This window comes from Ceratotherium simum, chromosome 2 (assembly GCF_057802395.1).
Source record: "Ceratotherium simum simum isolate JZ-2026a chromosome 2, ASM5780239v1, whole genome shotgun sequence".
In the NCBI taxonomy this organism is placed as follows: Eukaryota; Metazoa; Chordata; class Mammalia; order Perissodactyla; family Rhinocerotidae; genus Ceratotherium; species Ceratotherium simum.
The window spans coordinates 78,794,726-78,812,302 of record NC_141901.1 but is presented as its reverse complement, the minus strand read 5'-3'; the positions used below and the strand labels follow the sequence as shown (position 1 = coordinate 78,812,302).

At 46.2% G+C, this 17,577-nt stretch overlaps 1 long non-coding RNA gene and 1 pseudogene across 1 annotated transcript in view; one reads left to right on the top strand and one right to left on the bottom strand.

The window, feature by feature from the left end:
- Nucleotides 1–17,577, bottom strand: part of LOC147918067 (uncharacterized) — a 34,124-nt gene that overhangs the window by 7,017 nt on the left and 9,530 nt on the right. The gene's annotated exons all lie outside the window — the stretch shown is intronic.
- On the top strand, nt 10,589–10,906 carry LOC147918068 (small ribosomal subunit protein eS27 pseudogene; annotated as a pseudogene).

Sequence of the window (17,577 nt, the reverse complement as noted above, 5' to 3'; positions counted from 1 at the left end):
CTCAAGGCTGCCTCATATTTCAAATATGGTCACAATAACTCCAGCCATTAAGCCTGCCTTCCAGATAGGAAGCAGAAGGAAGAGAAAAAGAGTACATCCCAAATATTTTTCCCCTTTAAGGAGGCTTCCTGGAAGTTCTGCCCAACAGCATCCATCTAAAGTTCTTTGGCCAGAAGTTTGTCCTACGGGCAGAACTGTGTGCAAGGGAAGCTGGGAAATGTCGTTTTTGGATGGATAGTTGCCACCACGCATACAACTGGATCTCTTCACTAAGGAAGTAGGGGAGGACGGATATTGAGTGGGAGCAATCAGTACATGACCTGCCTTGTCTTTACTCTGCTTGCCCATCTTTCACCCCTGAGATCCGTCTAAGTTCTGACCTCTGCTTTGTTTGGGTTTTGATTCTTCCTTAAATCAGTGTTTAGCTTTTAGTGTTGATTATCTATTCTCTGTATGGAGGGGCCGTTTGTGGGGTTGTTACTGATGCACTTCAACCAGAACAGGCTGAGCACCTCCGCCCAGCTAAGCTGCAACTCGCTTTAAACAGAAGCCTAATGTCTCCAGGGTAACCTGCCATTAATTTGCCAACACCACCAAAGACACAGGTATAGAAAGAGGCAAACAACCTGTTAATTGAGCCTTTACCATGTCCCATTTAATCCTTCCAACCAAGAGCCCTAAGAGGTAAGTGCCACTATTAATCCTCATTTTATGGATGAGGAAACCAAGGATCAGAAAGGTTAAGCAAGTTACCCAAAATCACACAGCTGTGATTTTGGCAGTATAATAGGCTTTTCCTATTATACTGTATGTTTTAATGAGTTCTAAGCTGTCTCCCGAAAATGAAATTAGGCCCAAAGTGGAGCCCCCAGGTGTGGAGGTCTGCCCAGAACACACCAGCCCCAGCCTGGTGGGGGTCACTGATTTCAGAGGCTGCTCTTGGCCCTTTGCCAGTCTGTATGATGGAAGCAGGAGGGGTAATGGAAAGGTTCACATCAGTCTGGTCCTCAACCTCGGTGCTGTCTAGCTTCTTTACCATCATGGCCCATGTGAAAAATGATAATATTTGTACAGCATGGGGGTAACAGAGGCAGATCCAGGCCCCCTCTTTCCAGAAGCTGAGGGGTCCACATCTCTTGTCTCCACTGCCAAGAACACTAATATCCTTTTTCCGTTCCAGGCTCCAATCCAGGATCCTTTAGTTCCCTTTAGTTGTCATGTCTCTTTAGCCTCCTCCAATCTGTGACATGTCCTGTCTTGTTTACTCTTTCCTGATCTTGACACTTTTGGTGAGTACTGGTCAGTTATTTTTGCAGAACATCTTGCAAACTGGGTTTGCATGATGTTTTCCGATGATTAGATTGAGGTGACTCATTTTTATCAAGAATGTAATAAACAGGATGTATCTTTCTCAGTCCATCATATCTGGAGGTAGTGACGCCAGTGCATCATGTCACTGGAGATGTTGACCACGATCATTTGGGTAAGGTGGTGTTTGCTGGGTTTTCCCACTATAAATTATTCTTCTCTTTATAATTAATAAGTGTCTTGGGGGAGATACTTTGAGACTATTCAAATAACCTGTTTCCCTTCAAACTTCTGCCCACTAATTTTAGCATCCATCTGTGGATCTTGCCTTTGGTGTTCTAAAGGTGATTTTTATGTCCCTAATTCTCTCATTTATAATTGTAATTCTTCTGTAAAGAAGATTTGTCCCTTCTCCCCTACTTATATATTTATTCAACTATTTATTTAAAGCAATATTGACTCAGGCATATTTATTCTACTCTACGAATTATAATCCAATGCTATTATTTATTTTGCTGCTGAGGTTGTTCCAGCTCTGGCTGTTGGAAGCTCTTTCAGATTAGCTCCTGTGCCTGTCCAACACGCCATTGTCCTTCCGGGGGTACTTCCTTACTTTCTGGCACCACCAGAATGCTCCAGATTTATCCTGGATTTTCCCTGCTTCAGTCCTATAATCAACCACTTTTCCAAAGGAACCTTGGCTCCTTTTATTTGAGAAAACAAGAAAACAAGATCTGGATGCTAGGTAGCATTCTCTGTCATTGTAAGATGATTTAGAATCAAAATATGATTCCAATTTTGGAGATGAGACGTGTAGGGATTCACAAAATTAAGTGATTGCCCAATGTTACACAGGTCAGAAGTGGCAGAAAAAGTTCAAACTGGGGCAGATGCTGCACTCTGAACCTCTCCACCAGTGTGAATGCCTCATTTATTATAAATATGAATTACTACTTGGTAGGAAAAGTGCAGATGTGGCAGATAAATGTGATTTCTGGCTGACGGAATGTCAAATAAAGTATACTCATCTATAAAAACAAACTTGGCATTCAATAAATATTTTTGGATCGATTTTGTTGAATGAATCATCATTATCATCAAATATTTCTTGGTCTCTGTGATATATCCCTACTGTTCAGTTCTATGTTAATTCCTTTCTGGAGGAAGGTAGGGCATATGTAAAGTAATAAAGAGCATAGAAAAATGAAAATGATGGCAGCTTCCCCTCTGAAACCCCATGGTCTTTGGTTGGAAATTTAACAGTAGACTGTACCCTCCCTTTGCCACGTTGCTTTAGTAAGCCAGGAAACCAAAGCTTCGGGACGTGAGTGGCCTGCCTTTGGTGAGTGGTGAGCAGAGCAGAGCTTGCCAGGTCTCCAGGCTGGATCCTCATCTGCCTTCGACCCTCAGATCTGACCAATTACAGCTCAGGGCAGGATGACAACATCCACAGAGACTGAGCCTGGATGGGCAGGACCACAGGAGAATTCTCTGCACCTTGTGGCCCAGGCCCTTGGGTCATCTGAGAGACCTGTTCATGTTCCTGGGGAAGGGACCTAGAAATTCCATCCCCTTCCCGTCCTTATTGTGTTTAATCCTCAACACCAAAGCCGCCTTCTGCTTCAGTTGTGGCTAAGAATCCAAGACGCACGGGACTAGAGGCAGGAAAACGTGATGGTTTGACTGAATGAGATTGATCCAGAGGTGGGAGACCTGATTTCTAATCCCAGTTTTGCACTAACTGGTTGGTTACATCAGGCAAGATCTTTCATCTCTCTGAGCTCTGCTTACCTGGCCTTAAAATGATAGGGTTGGACTAGATGACCTCTAAGGCCCTATCCTGCTTTGAAATTCTTGGAAGCTTCAAATTCCTTTCCATAATTTCCCTAAAGGGCCATGGGCCAGCTGCAGTCTCATTGGTAGAACTCCTGCGCCACCTAGTGGCCAACTCGGAGGCCTCGTTCTTCTCCCTAAAATGCCTTCTGCCAGTTTAGCCTTCCATTGCAGGAGAGCGGCGAACTGCCAGACCTGGGAGAAACACATATTTAATTTATGTCCTAGAAAGATATGTTGCATGAACACACTGTCAACTTCCTTGGTGTGGTGGGCGTGTTGTTACAAAGCCAGGCTCCTGATTATTGGAACACCCACCGAGGTGCTCTGATCAATGCAATCGGGGATGTGTTTGGGTTATTCTCCGCGTACAAATGTGTTACACGCTGGCCCTTAATGCTTTCAGCTGCTCCCCAGTTAACACTTGTTAAGCATGCCTGCAGTGCTTCTATCCTGGGCCTTAGCCCCGCTGTCAGAACGTTCCTCCGGACATCAGAAGCTGAAAGAGGAGGGCAGGACCCCTTGGGTCTCCTGCTAACATGGAGAATCCTTCACCATGTGGAAGGTCCCTCTGGGTTTTTCCTTTTCCTGACATTCCCGTCTAAATAAAGACCACTTCTGAAGTCTGCCTGACCATCAGTCGAATCACCCGAGTCATCCTCGGGCTGTAGTGCGTCCCAGCATTTGCCAGATGCTGCCATTAATCCCGGAATGATAGCCCCTACCTGATGGCTCATCACCTCTCCCATGGTGACAGCTCTTTACCTGGATCTGGAAGTTCCATGTCTTTTGCTTTCGGTTTTTATATCCCAGTGAGGCAAGTCCAGACAGCATTATTGGTGCCCATTGTTCAGACAAGAAAACCAAGGTCAACGGGTTAGGGGACTCTCCCCAGGTAAGCAAACAGGGAGTGGCGGAGCTGCAATAGAACGAAGGAGTTCTGACTCCCTGTTTAGTTATGCGGCATTCGGGAATTTGTTTTTTATGGTCTCAATGAAGGGCCATTGATTTTCACAACAATCACTATTGAAAACCATTAATTGTCCGTGCCTTAAATAGCTGTGTTTTTTTTTTTTTTCTTGTCCAGCAAGACAATGTAGTCTGTGGGTGGAGAGAGCACGGGTCTGGGAACCAGAAAGCCTGGGTTCTTTTTGACGTGGCCACCACCAAGCTGGGGGGCCGGGAACTCACAACCACTGAGGCTTGTGTTTCCTCATCTGTGAAATGAAAAGGCTGCACTAAGGTCCCTTATCTTCCAGAACTTGATGTGTATACGGAAAGGGCATTTCTGATTTGGGGTATGTTTCATACCTCTAACCCTGGATCTATCCCAATAAAACGATTCAGTGAGGATGTCTTTGCCTGCTAACTACTATCATTCACCCGCCAGTCCAGATCTTTCAGGTGGGTTTATTGCTTTATTGATTTTTAAGCTTCTTTCTTTTTTTTTCTTTTCCCAAGTGACCTGGGCTGTTCTTGGGAATTCCATTCCCAGGTTATAAATTCCTTTAGCCTAGTGATAACAAATAGTTTTCACCTTGAATGCCCTTCAAATCAGTGAGCATTGGTTGCTGTTGGGAGCTCTGTGTTAAGGTTTCCGAGTCCATGTTCTAAGGCTCTGGGGAGAGTGATCAATTAGCCATGTCTGCCGTGGACATGGGCTGGGGAAATGTGGAGGGCAAGGGCTGTACTTATGATAGCAGTAGAGAATTCGAGAGGGGCAAGGAAAACCATGCCATGCTCATAGGCATAGAGCTACCTAGAAGCAGAGCAGGGATTGGGATACAGGCCTCCTCCCTCAAGTTCAGCTGCCTCCCACTCCAGTCTCCCTCTTTATTGGTTGTCATGGCAATCTGAGGCTTAGAAGATGCTTTGTGATGATGAAATTGATGGCGCTGTGGCGGCAGGCTCTCTACCTGCTCCCTCTGAGCAGTTGTATATACCCCACTGATGTTCCTTCCTTCCTGAGGGACAGAAAGGCTTAACACCAGACAGGAGATTGACCAGGTGACTTTAATAAAAGCTCCAAAAGCTCATGTCCCCACTTAAATATGCCTTTCTCCTCCTGGCCAGTCCCAGAAGAGACTTCTAAAAGATATGCCTTGCACAACTGACAGGTGGCAGCAGGAAGAGAGCGTTCCAGGCTGCAGGTGGGCGGACGAGGGGAAGGGAGGGCAGGGGGACAACAGGCCCGCCTTCAGAGGGGCATCTGGATGAACAATGATGGTTTGCCACCTTCCAAACGGCAAAGGCACTTTGTCCCAGAGAGGCTGGCACTGGAGGGACTCCCCACCCAGATGGACTCGCTGTTCTGTAAAGGAACATTCTGTGTTCCCCAGCTAGCAGCAAGTGCCTGGCCCATCAGCTCTCCCTGACTGCACACTGAGGGCCCTGCTGGCTTTCTCACGGGGTGCCCCGGAGCTTCTGCCCCAAGCAGATGCCTGGGCTTTCTGTTCCCACAGAGCAGGCTTGCCGGCAGCGGTCCATCCGTCTTTCTCTCCTTCATCTGGAGGCCCTGAGCGTGTGCAGAGAGCCTCTGGCCAGGCCCGGGAGGGAGGATGCTGCCTGGGTGGAGAAGGCAGCCTGGGCTCTGGGTATGGGAGTTTCAAGGGCCCATCCAGGGCCCTGGAGCCTGAATGCCCTTTTGTTTGCAATGAAATAAATCTACCCTTTTAAAAAGCATCCAGGTGGCCAAAATCCTAGGTAGAACGGGTGCAGCTCACACGCTGCTAGGGGGGATTTCCTCAAGCTCCGTGGGCCATGAACCCTCTCCAGGGAAGGCCTAGCCTGGCTCTTAGTGCACATAGGATTCCCCCCATCACACAGCCCTCCCTTCTCAGGTGGGCAATTCTGGAGTGAGGAATGACCAAACCCCAGTCTCAGAGCTGCCAGAGAAGGGGCCCTGGATCCCTGCTGTAGGTTTGGAAAGGCTCGTCTTTTCTGGAGCAGTATGCCTTCCATCAGCCCCTCCAGGCAAGGCCTTTCCATCTTCTCCTTTCCGTAAGCTCCTCCTCCCTTCACATGGAGGCCCACTCAGCTCCCAGGACTCTACCTGACAAAGTAACAGCCTCTACAGGCCCTGACGCTGACCCACCAAGCAGTCCAATAATAAAAGGAACCCAGGGGCCGGCCCAGTGGCGTAGTGGTTAAGTTTGCACATTCCGCTTCAGCGGCTGGCCCAGGGTTCGCCGGTTTGGATCCTGGGCACAGACCTACTCATCGCTCATCAAGCCATGCTGAGGCAGCATCCCACGTAGAAGAGCTACAACTCTACAGCTATGCTACACAACTATGTACTGGGGCTTTGGGGAGAAAAAGGAAAAAAGAGGAAGATTGGCAACAGATGTTAGCGCAGGGCCAATCTTCCTCAGGAAAAAAACAATAAAAAAACAATAAAAGGAACTTAGGTGCTGCTCATGCTCCAAAGCGCCTTGCCTTTCCTCTGCAAGGCTATTCATTTCTTTTCCACCATCAGCTCACATTCCTCAAGGAAACTCCCAGAGGCCAGAAGTCTGCAAGACATGAGTGCATTTATTTCCATACCACAAGTGTCACCACAGCATTAGAAACCCAACATGATTTGGGTCCTGAGGGACCTTAAGTCACTGTCAAAGGTGAACTTATTATCAATCAGCTGAGACCTGGGACTAAGTTTCTGTCTCCCAGAATTCCACAGAGGACCCCGCAGGAGAGGAGGGAACACCTCATTGTTTAGGCTAAACTGAATCCCAGCTACTCGAGCCATCCTTGCCCTTGGGATTAGACTGATAAATTTTTGTAAGCCTTCTTGATCAAAGCTATCTCGTCAGGTTTCTTTACACACCAGCCTCATTTCGTGTTCAGATCAATCCTGCATTTCTCTGCATTTTGTTGTAAGGCAGAGGCTGTTCCTGTGCATGAATACACTCCCTGCCCACCTTAGCAAGAAGGGTCCTCAGACAAATAAGTGAACAAGCATTTATTATCTACTATGTTCCAGGCACTGTGTCAGGCTCAGTGTCCCCCATGGACCCTCAGGAGGCTTTCAGATATGAAAAAAATCAGTACAAAATGTTACAGGTACCATGTTAGAACCCAAGTATTGGGTTCAGCGAGGGCACAAAGTAGAAGCTGCTATTTCCTCCGTGGTGAAGGAGTTGGAGGGGAGAGGGCGGGAGAGCTTCCCACCACCTGGAGTTGTTTTGGGGAATGAAAGTTACAATGTGGAGCTCTTTCCTACACTCTTAGATCTGCTTGAGAGGCTTCAGTCCTGGTGGTCACAGGCTGTCTGCCTGCCCAGTCTGGTGGGACCAGCATCTGGAGCATGCATCAAGTTCTCCAAGCTCCCAGGAGATGGTTAGGACAGATTATCAGTATGCTGATTTTCCACAGTGGGAGCTATATTGTCCATCAGAGGGTATAGCCACCTGGAAAGAGGCCACTCCTTGTCAGGCACAACCTTGCCCAGAAAATCCCAAATAGATGTTTTTTCAATAAGAGCCATGTTTATCTAAGAAACACTCCAAGTTGGAGGTAAAATAAATAAATAAAAGAAATAACCCACCCATAGCCAGAGACCTGGGCATTGCCCATGAAATCCAGCTAGGTTTGTCCAGCGAGCCACAGACTTGTGACTTTACGTGGATCGGTAAGGAAAAACACGTCCACAGCACTCTTCCAGGCCTACCCCTCCACATCATTATGAGAGTTTGGGTTCTCCCTGCACCCAAATCCATGATTCGGGGGTATTCTATCTCTTAATGATTGTGTCTGTTCATGCTCCTTATCCAGCAGAGCTACCGTCATACTTATGTTATATAGCATGTATATTAACATGGACATGCTTTCTACATTGTAGACAATAATTCAGCTAAGGACCAATCAACAGTTAAGGACCAGAGGCAGCTTCTTCCTTCCCTTGCCAAGCTCACTGCTCAGCGTGGATACAGAGAAACTAAATTCTAACATGAATTATTGGAATTGCCAGGTCATGCTGGAGTTCACGGAACATGCTCTCCTTTTTTTTTTTTTGGTGAGGAAGATTCACCCCTGAGCTAACATCTGTGCCAGTCTTCCTCTATTTTGTATGTGGGTCACAGCCTCAGCATGGCTGATGAGTGGTGTAGGTCCCTGCCCGGGATCCGAACCGTGAACCTGGGCTGCCAAAAAGGAGCGCGCTAAACCCAACCATTACACCATGGAGCTGGCCCCGATGCTCTCCTTTTTGCTATTTGTTATTTTATTTAATTAATTTTTTTCCTCTTGCTCGATTTCTCTGCTCTACACAGGCTTTTTGAAACCACACATCTGCTTATCACAACCTCTGAAAGTGTTTAGAATTTACAAGCCTTGCATTTTGGAGAAACTCCATGCCTTTTGGAGGCGACTCTGAACCAATCTCCACTGATGGCTCTGAGATGCGTTATTGTGTCCAATTCGCCCTCTACCTGGATCTTAATGGGGTGTGTGAAACCAGGAGCCTGGGCAAGGCAGGGCCCAGATGTGTGACGCCGGCTGAGCCTCAGTTACTCCGGCCTTCCCCAGGAGCAGCAGAAAGAAGGCAGCTCTTTGTCCACGTAGCTCCTGTGCCTCTACCCACCAGGTGCCATCTACGGGCCATGACAGTGGCAGCCAGGTAGAGCCAGACGCAAAACTCACTTTGGCTTTTACTCATTGAAAATCATGATCCGAGCTATGTGATGCCATTAAGAAATAATTCCTGAGTTTAAGAGCAGTTAACTAGCCATTGCCACAGGTTACTTTCAAGACTTGCTTTTGGTCCTTGAGGAAGTTGTATTACCCAGTAATGAATCCTGGAGAGAGAGTGGGAGGGAGGAAGATGGATGCACACCAGGAGAGGAGCTCCCATGGCAGTCACTTCAGGCTATAACTTTCCAAGCAAAGAAAATGTGAGCCCAGCCCTTCAGATCCCCTCCAGCCTAGCGCAGTGATGGCTTTGCGCTTCAGGGCTGGAGGGCTCACTGGAGCACAGCTCAGCGTCTCAGTGGGTCAGGCCTTCTCGGGCACTCGGCTGGCGGCTCTGAAACCCAAGGCTTGTTCCAGATATACAACAGCTCCTGTGCCTGATGCTCAGTTTTAGGCCACGTCATTGTATGGAATCAATCTATACAAAAGAGATGCCTCGTACTCAAATGCCTTCAGTACGTATTTACTTGGTACCCCGGATACGGCAGACCCTGCTCTAGGCACCAAGAATCCAGTAGTGAAACCAACACAGTTGCTGTCATCATGGAGCTAATGTTCTTGTAGAAGAGACAGACAATAAATAACACACTGATGTGTAATATAGCACCTGGTGGTGATCCGCACCACCAAAAGCATAAAGCAGGGTGGGAGGATACGAGCTGCTCTGGGTGGGGTGGTCGGGGCGGTCTGACAATGAGCTGCCCTTTAAGCCGAGTCCTGAATGGAGAGGGAGGTGAGCCATGGGGCTGTCTGGGGCCTAGCACTTCAGAGGGAGCAGCAGGTGCTTAGTAGAAGGAAGAATCTGGTAAAGAGCACTATGGACGCTAAAAAACAGCCATTATTTAAGTGCTTACTATGTATGTATCAAGCACCTTGCATCCCTTGTGTGCTCCTTATGTACCTTATCTCATTTAATTATCACAACAGTCCTAGGACACAGGTACAACTATTCTCCCATTTTATCGATGGTGACACAGAGACTGAAGGATGACCCAGTTTGCATCAGATCACACAGTTAGCAAATGGTAGGGCTGACGCCTGAGCCTGCATCTAGTCTGAGTCCAAACCCCCACGTTCCTAACCTCCAGGATCTAGTGCTCTGTGCTGCCGTGGCGGAGCGCACCCCAGGCCCACAGGGCTGTGTGGGCAGGAGAGAATACTTTTGAGGCTGTGTGTGCCTGGAAGATGCTTTGCTCATCTTGTCAGCGGCTTTCTTCTGTGACTATTTTCTCTCTTAGTTGGAAACATTGTCCAACCAAAGTTGCTTCTTGGGGAGGCTTCTTGAGTCTTTGCTGCCTCACTCTTTTATGAGGTAAATGTGGTTGCTACCAGGATGCCCACGAATGCCACTCTGGTCCACAGCTTTATTTCAGGGCTTCCCAGGGGTACAAAAAAGTTACACAGCTCTTTCAAGAACCCGGCATCTGGGACTCACATTCGTAAGGTTGCTTTATTCTTATGTTAGCCCTGAGACCAGAAGTGAGTATCAGAGTATAGCCATCTTGGTGAATGCTTCACTCAGCAGAACCACGTGGACACAGTGTGATAGAGTAGAAAGAAGAGCAATTTGGAATCAGTCCTTTTGCAGTTTTGCAGAGTCAGACAAAAAATAAATAAATAAATAACCTCACAACAACCTGCATGATCTTGAGCAGATAAATCAGGAGTCCTCTCTCGCCTCAGGGTCCTCATCTAAAAAATGAGAATAATCATGCCAACTTCTTTCCGCCATTTTCAGCAGTGACAACATCCCCATGAGAATATGCTTCTTGTGAAGGATCTTCTTCATGAGAAGAGGAAACACAGACAAAAGGCCTGGGGCAGAGCCCGATTCCTATCTCCACCATGTGAAATGCCTGGATGCTATAAAATTACCCTGGTATTTATCCATGCTGAATCAGTAGTTTTGTGTGTTGGCTCTTCTACTGGCTTCAAGAGGCAAAGCAAGATCACTGAAGGATGTCCCACCAGGCAGAAGCAGCACAGAAAGCACCTAGAATCAAGACAAGTGGGAAACCAACTCCCTAAACATATTTTGGATTTAAAAAATGACCCAAAATTCAAATGTACATACCGGTGACTGTAGATGTGATTAGTGGTTAAGAACAGATTCTGAGCCAATCCCTTTGAGTTCAGATCGTGGCTCTGCCACTTACTAGCTGTGTGACCTTAAGTGACTTAGTTGACATCTCTGTACCTTTATTTCACCCTTTGTAAAATAAAATGGGGATAATAATAGCACTTACCCCAGGGTTATTGTGAGATTTAATAAGTAAATGCATACACACACACACAGAGTCCCTGACAAATTAAGCAACATTTAAGTGTTGGCTATTTTTATAAGGAAAGGATCAGAAAAGTGTTGGTGCATGATACTGGTTTTTAAAAGAAAAGAAAAGATGACGACAAACTCAAGGATCTTCCAGCTAAAACCACCTAGTTTAGGGGGAAAAAAAATTCCAAGCCATGGCGAAGATGCTATCACTTAATTAACTACTCAAGGAATGGCACCGTCTAGGAAAAGCAATCCAAGATGTGCCCAGGAACAGAGCTCCTTGGCTGGGGACACACGTGGTGGCTCTTGGTTGGGTGCGGATTAAAGCACAGCTCCTCGCCTCTCCAGTCTCCAAGAGGACAAGGAGTGTTAAACATATGCTGCATTGTCGTTAATTAATTTCTCAAGGGCTGCAGTAATCGGGAGGCTCATTAATGTGTTTCAGCCTGCCCTTCATTTAGAGAGCGAGTAGTAAATGGAAATACGAGCGCACTTAGAAACCCTAAAAATCCTTCGCGCTGCAGTAGGAGGGGAGAAACCATGTGTCTCTAAGGAAAAGAAAAACCCACATAAAAGAGGAGCGATTCTAACTCTACAGCAGCAGAGGCTCCAAATATTATCATTTGGACCAGGCTGTCCCTCTGCTCTTGTACAATGTTTACGATACCATGCTCCATCCATATTTATATTCCGCCCAGCAGGGAGCGTAATCCTGCCGGGCGGATTCCAGGGGCCAGGGCTTGGCTTGGTCACTCCAAAGGGGCCGCCCTGAGCTCACGGGATGTGCAGCAGAAAAGGCTGCAGAGAGGAAGCGAGGCCCCCAAGGGCTCCCCCTACTGGAGGCTCGGCTGCAGGGCGAGGTTGGGGGCAGGGGCCCATGGCTTCTCTAGTTCTTCAAGGCCAACCTCAGGGTTACCTGCGCTCTCCTGTGCTCTAATCTTGACCTCCCCTGAGGAGGTGCTTGAAACGGCGCCAATTCCCTCTTCTCTGTGAAGTCAGCACATTTCAGAGGATCGCCCTCATAGACCTAGACCCCTTCTTCCTGGCTCTTCCTCTTAAATGAATATGTGAAGTGCTTGGAACAATGCCTGGCGTACAGTGAGCCCTCTGTAAGCACTTGTTGTTAACCGCTGGCAGACAGTGGGCCCAGGATTTGGGGCTTCTGTCCCTTTGGTTTTCCACACTGGGCTCCCTGACAATAATTGCTTTACCAGTCAGTACACAACCAGTCACAGCATCTTGGATTGTGACTCAAACCTCCCTCCTCCTATTTCCCCATCCTCATTTTTGATCCACTTGGGTCAGTAATACCTACTCTCATTTTTACTCTCCCCCAATGTAGAGGGGAGGGCCGGGTCTAGGTCTACAAGCCCCTCTAGAGTAGGACGTGCCTCTGGTGGGGTTGGAGATTAGCCCACAGAAAGCAGAGCTTCTTTTGGACAGAACAGGAACCTGTGACACACTCCTCCTCCCTGGGGAAACAAACATTTCAGCCACTTAACACATGTCCTGCCCCTTTTGACCCTACCCTCACCTCTCCCGGCGGACCTTGAATATAAGGCCCTCCCATGTGACCTCGACCAACCTTTCCTCTTAAGTTCACTTCAACAAACATCTGCTGAGCACCTACCATGTGCCAAGCTCAATGCCAAGTGCCAGGAATACAAAATAAATAAGACGTGTCTCTACCCTTAGGGAGCACTCAGTCCAGGGATTAAGTCACACCCAGAAATACACTTCCAGTGATGAGAGCACAGTGGAAGGCACATCACTCAACCCAGTCTTCCTGGAGGAGATGGGACCTGAGTTTGGTCTTCAAGGACACATGGCAGGTCCCAGGACCTGGGGAGTGGGTGGGCATTCCAGACACGGGCATGAACATTCTGGCATCTGCCTCGAAGATGAGTGCAGTGTGTGGCACACGCTCATTGAGCTGGCCCATGGCAAGGGTCAGTCCTACCAGAGCGTGAACTCAGGCTGTGCTGGGAGATGGCTCTGAGGAGGGGCTGAAGCCAGAACCCGACCTGGCCTCGAGTGCCAGGCCCTTATGCTGTGAGACCTTATCCTACACGAGTCTGAAGCAAAGGGCTGATGTGTCAGTTTTACACCTTACTTGCTCATTATTCTGCTACCCCAAAGGAAGCCTCCTGAGAACGCTGAAGAGTTGAGCTGTCAAGATCGCAGTTTTAGACTCTGGTATTCCAAGGAGATGTCCCCAGCCATCTTAGAACCAAGGTGCTCCTTTGTTAAACAAATTTGATAACTGGATATCTAATCTTGAGATACTTGATCGAAAGTGTATAGAGTGAAATTTTCAGTCTCTACCTTAGTTCCTAACTGTCAACAGAGCTTTTGACTTCTATTGAAATGTTTCTCCTCCATGAAGCTTTCCTCTGAACAAGAGTTTGTTCCTGCCTCCTGCCCTTAACCCCCTAGGATGCAGTGTCACAACTGGGAACGTGGCCGTGTGCATCGGAGTACACAGTCCTATTTGTACACTTGTGGGTCTGTATCACAGTATTACAGCCTGGACCTGGATCAGCTTCTGAGAGACGATGTGCAACATGTTACAGCACAAAGAAGAATCTCCGTTCCAGGCTTTGGCACAGGTTGGGCCAACACTGAAATTCTAAGGGGTGGTGTTTATTGTAATATCCAGTTTTAAACCTGAATCATACCTCACTCTTTAAGATTTTTTGCTACACTTTAGCGATTTTTCTGAAGATTAAACAAAATAATGAATAAAGTGCTTACAAATGCTCTCTCTACCTATAGTAAGCCCTCGACAATGCTGCCTATGTTCATTATTACTAACAGGGATAGTTCTGCTGAAGATTCAAGTCATGCACACCTCCGGAGGTAGAGAGAAATTTACCTTCTGTGAGGAATGAGTTCAGCTTTTTTTTAATGTTGATTACTTTGGCCTCATTTAACGCTTGTAATGTTCTTATAACGTTTCCTGTTTATATCTTGGCCCCCTAATTAGACTATAAGGAGTGTGAGGGCAGTGATCTTGTTAGATTTCTATCTCTACATTCCTCACAGCATTTAGCACCATTCCCTGCATGTAACAGATGCTCAATAAATATATCTAGATTGACTAGATGCACACAGGGTTCTATAAATGAATCTTGAAGTGTTAAGCACCACGATACTTGGCAAGTGACTATCTGTTCCACAGTCCTTTTCTTTGCCACTACTTCTCGCCTCAAGGAAATGATCAGGACAGGTCCTGGGGTGGGGTAACAAACCCAAAACACTGTAAACTATGCTGGCTGACCGGTTCCCACACCCTGGCTTATCATTGTGTCTCTCTCCTTCCCACTATGCACTGGCCCAGCAGAACCTGTGACCTTCTCTGACCTCCAGACTCAAGGGAACAAGATGCAGCACCAGTTCCCCAGGCTGTTTAGGGTGCTCAGGTGCAAATGACTTCTTCAAAGTTCAGGGGACAGGCTGAAGATGTGGCCCCCTTCCTAGGTCACCCACAGCAAGTTGGGGCAACTGAGTTGGCTCCATCCTCCCTTTCAAATAATAGGCCCTTCAGTCTTGGGAAGGGAAATGAATCAGCAAGCCCAGGGCCATTCCAGCGGGCCAAACAGCTGCAAGCTGGGCAGCCCATTTCAAACAGCCAATTAGTATGAGTCCCGCAAGCTGATGTGAGCAAATGCAGGCAGCTCTCTCTGCAGAAACTATCAGGGCACACACGTCTACCTGGAAAATGAAGTTGTTTCACCTTCCGTGGCATCGTTCCACTCTAAGGAACAAGCTTTATTTCTCCCAAAACTTGGCTTCCCTTGACGTGCCAGAAGAAAAATGATGTGAAGTTCCTGAAATCATCTGCTCCGGGAAATGAATCCAAGCTCAGAGAAAGATGTTGGGCTGCTTTTTCAGAGCGCATCGGTCAGCCTGTCTTATAAGCAAACTAGAATCTTGCTGCTAGGTAAAGACGGTAATTATTTCAATTAGCAATTGTATTAGATGTAGAAGGTAATGAGGAATAAAGATGCTGGACCCAGCCCAGTGACTCCCTCCATATGTTTCTTTTTCCAGTTCTGGCTAAGGGAGCAAATAAAGGCAGAGTGAATTCAGCTGTGGGATGATCGGGGCTTTCGCCCAATGTGGACTGAGTCACAATTCATCATTCGCTGCAGACGAAGAGGCTGCACAGCCCTGGAGACTACCCAGACATGAGACGCCAACAGTGCTGGGTCCACCCTCGGTCCAACACTGCCCTGAGTGCACGGGGGCCCTTGTAGAAAAGGGAACACTAGGAGGTTGTATGGTAGTTAGTGAAACAGCAATTTAAAGATATTTTCTTTAAGACATTGCTGAAATGCAATAAGGAGGTCCCAAGGATCTAGACTATGGTTATTCAACATCTTCTTAGACCATTATTTTGATGGTAAATATATGCATTTCTGGACTGCGAGGAAGGGAAAGAGAGGGAGTGGGAGATGGAGCGAGAGCAAAGGCCACCTTGTTCTGGGAAGACTTTGACCAAACTAGGCTAAAATGGCAGAAAAGCCTGGCAGCTGATGGTCTTTTTGCACATGCAGCACATTTGAAGTTTCTGCTTTAATTAGTTCCTCTCTGCGTTATCTGAAAAGTCTATCACTAGGCAAAAACTGACAGCACTTCAGGGAGTAATTGACAAATCCGTGATCAGAGTGGGAGATTTAACACATTGTTATTAGTAATTGAGAGAGCAAACAGCCAGAAATAGTCAGTAAAGTTATAAAGATTCTGCACAACATGATTAACAAGTTTGATGTAAAGGACTTATAGAGAGCACTGCACTCAACCACTGGGAAATGTACATTCTTTCCAAAATCACAGATTTATGAAAACTGATGATGAATTAGGGCATAAAGCAAATATCAAATCTCAACAAATGTCAAAGAATCAGTATCATAAGACTGTGTCACAATTAAGTTAGAAAACAGTAAAAATTATAACTTAAAACCTCCATACATTTAGAAATTAAAAAGCACACTTTTTAAAAATTGAGAGACAGCCGATTGTCGTCGCCGGGGGCTGGGAGGAGAGAGGAACGTGGAGTAACTGCTCAATGGGCATGGGGTTATCTTTTGGGGTAATAAAAATGTGTTGGAACTAGATAGAGACGGTGGTTGCACAACACTGTGAATGTCCTAAATGCTGCTGAATTGTGCACTTCAATATGGTTAAGTTTGTGTTATGTGAATTTCACCGCGATAAAAAAAGGGCTCATAACTCTGTGTTTAAATCCTAATCTGTAGATATGTGGGTGTGCACAGTTTGTGAAACTTTTTCAAGCTATACACTTACGCCATGTGCACTTTTCTGTGTCATATGTATATATGTTTATATTTTCTACATTATGCTTCAATAAAGAGTTTAAAAATTAAAAAGCGGGGTCGGCCCGGTGGCGCAAGCGGTTAAGTGCGCGCGCTCCGCTGCGGCGGCCCGGGGTTCGCTGGTTCGGATCCCGGGCGCGCACCGATGCACTGCTTGGCAAGCCATGCTGTGGCGGCGTCCCATATAAAGTGGAGGAAGATGGGCACAGATGTTAGCCCAGGGCCATCTTCCTCAGCAAAAAAAGAGGAGGATTGGCGGATGTTAGCACAGGGCTGATCTCCTCACAAAAAAAAAAAAAAAAAAAAAAAAAAAAAATTAAAAAGCACATTACTTAATAACTCCTGGGTCAAAAAGAAATCATACCGTAAAGTATAAAAAACAAGAACTGCATGACACAACACTCAAAATTCATGGTGTGCAGTGAATTCATTCAGATCACAGGAAATCAGCCTGATAGAGGATGACATGAATTCTCCAAAGCACACGTGAAAGAAAATGTATAGCTTTAAATGTTTATTTTCAAAAAGAAGAAAGGCTTAAAATAATAAGCTAAGCATCAAACATGAGAAGGGAGGAACAAACCAACAGAATATTCTCAAAGACAGCAAGAAGAAGGAAATAACCCCCTTAAATTAAAGCAACAGGTAATAGGTACAACAAAGACAACCAACAAAGCCAAAATTGGCTCTTTGAAGAGACTAATCCCTGGAAAGACTGAACAAGGAAACAAAAGATATAGATATATGGAGAGAGAAGGCACAAATAATATTAGGATAAAAAAGGAAAATACACAAAGGTCAAAAAGATAATAGAAATATAAGATGAAAAACCTTATACCAGTAAGTTTGAAAATGTTCATTTTAAATGAAAAAATTCCTAGAAAAATATAACTTTCCAAAGCTGACAAAAAAAGTAGAAAGCATAATCAGCAGTAAAAGTCTTCCCACAAAAGATATCCTAGGCTTCAAGAGATTTGTTTGTGAGCTCTACAAGATGTTTCAATTATAGTCTCAGATTATAACCAGTAAGTTAAATAAGCAGGATTCAGGGGATGTAATCTAGAAAGTTATTACATTGTTGTCTCCTACTGCCCCTTTAAATCTTCTCAGTGAAGGCAATCCTTCCCCTACCACTGG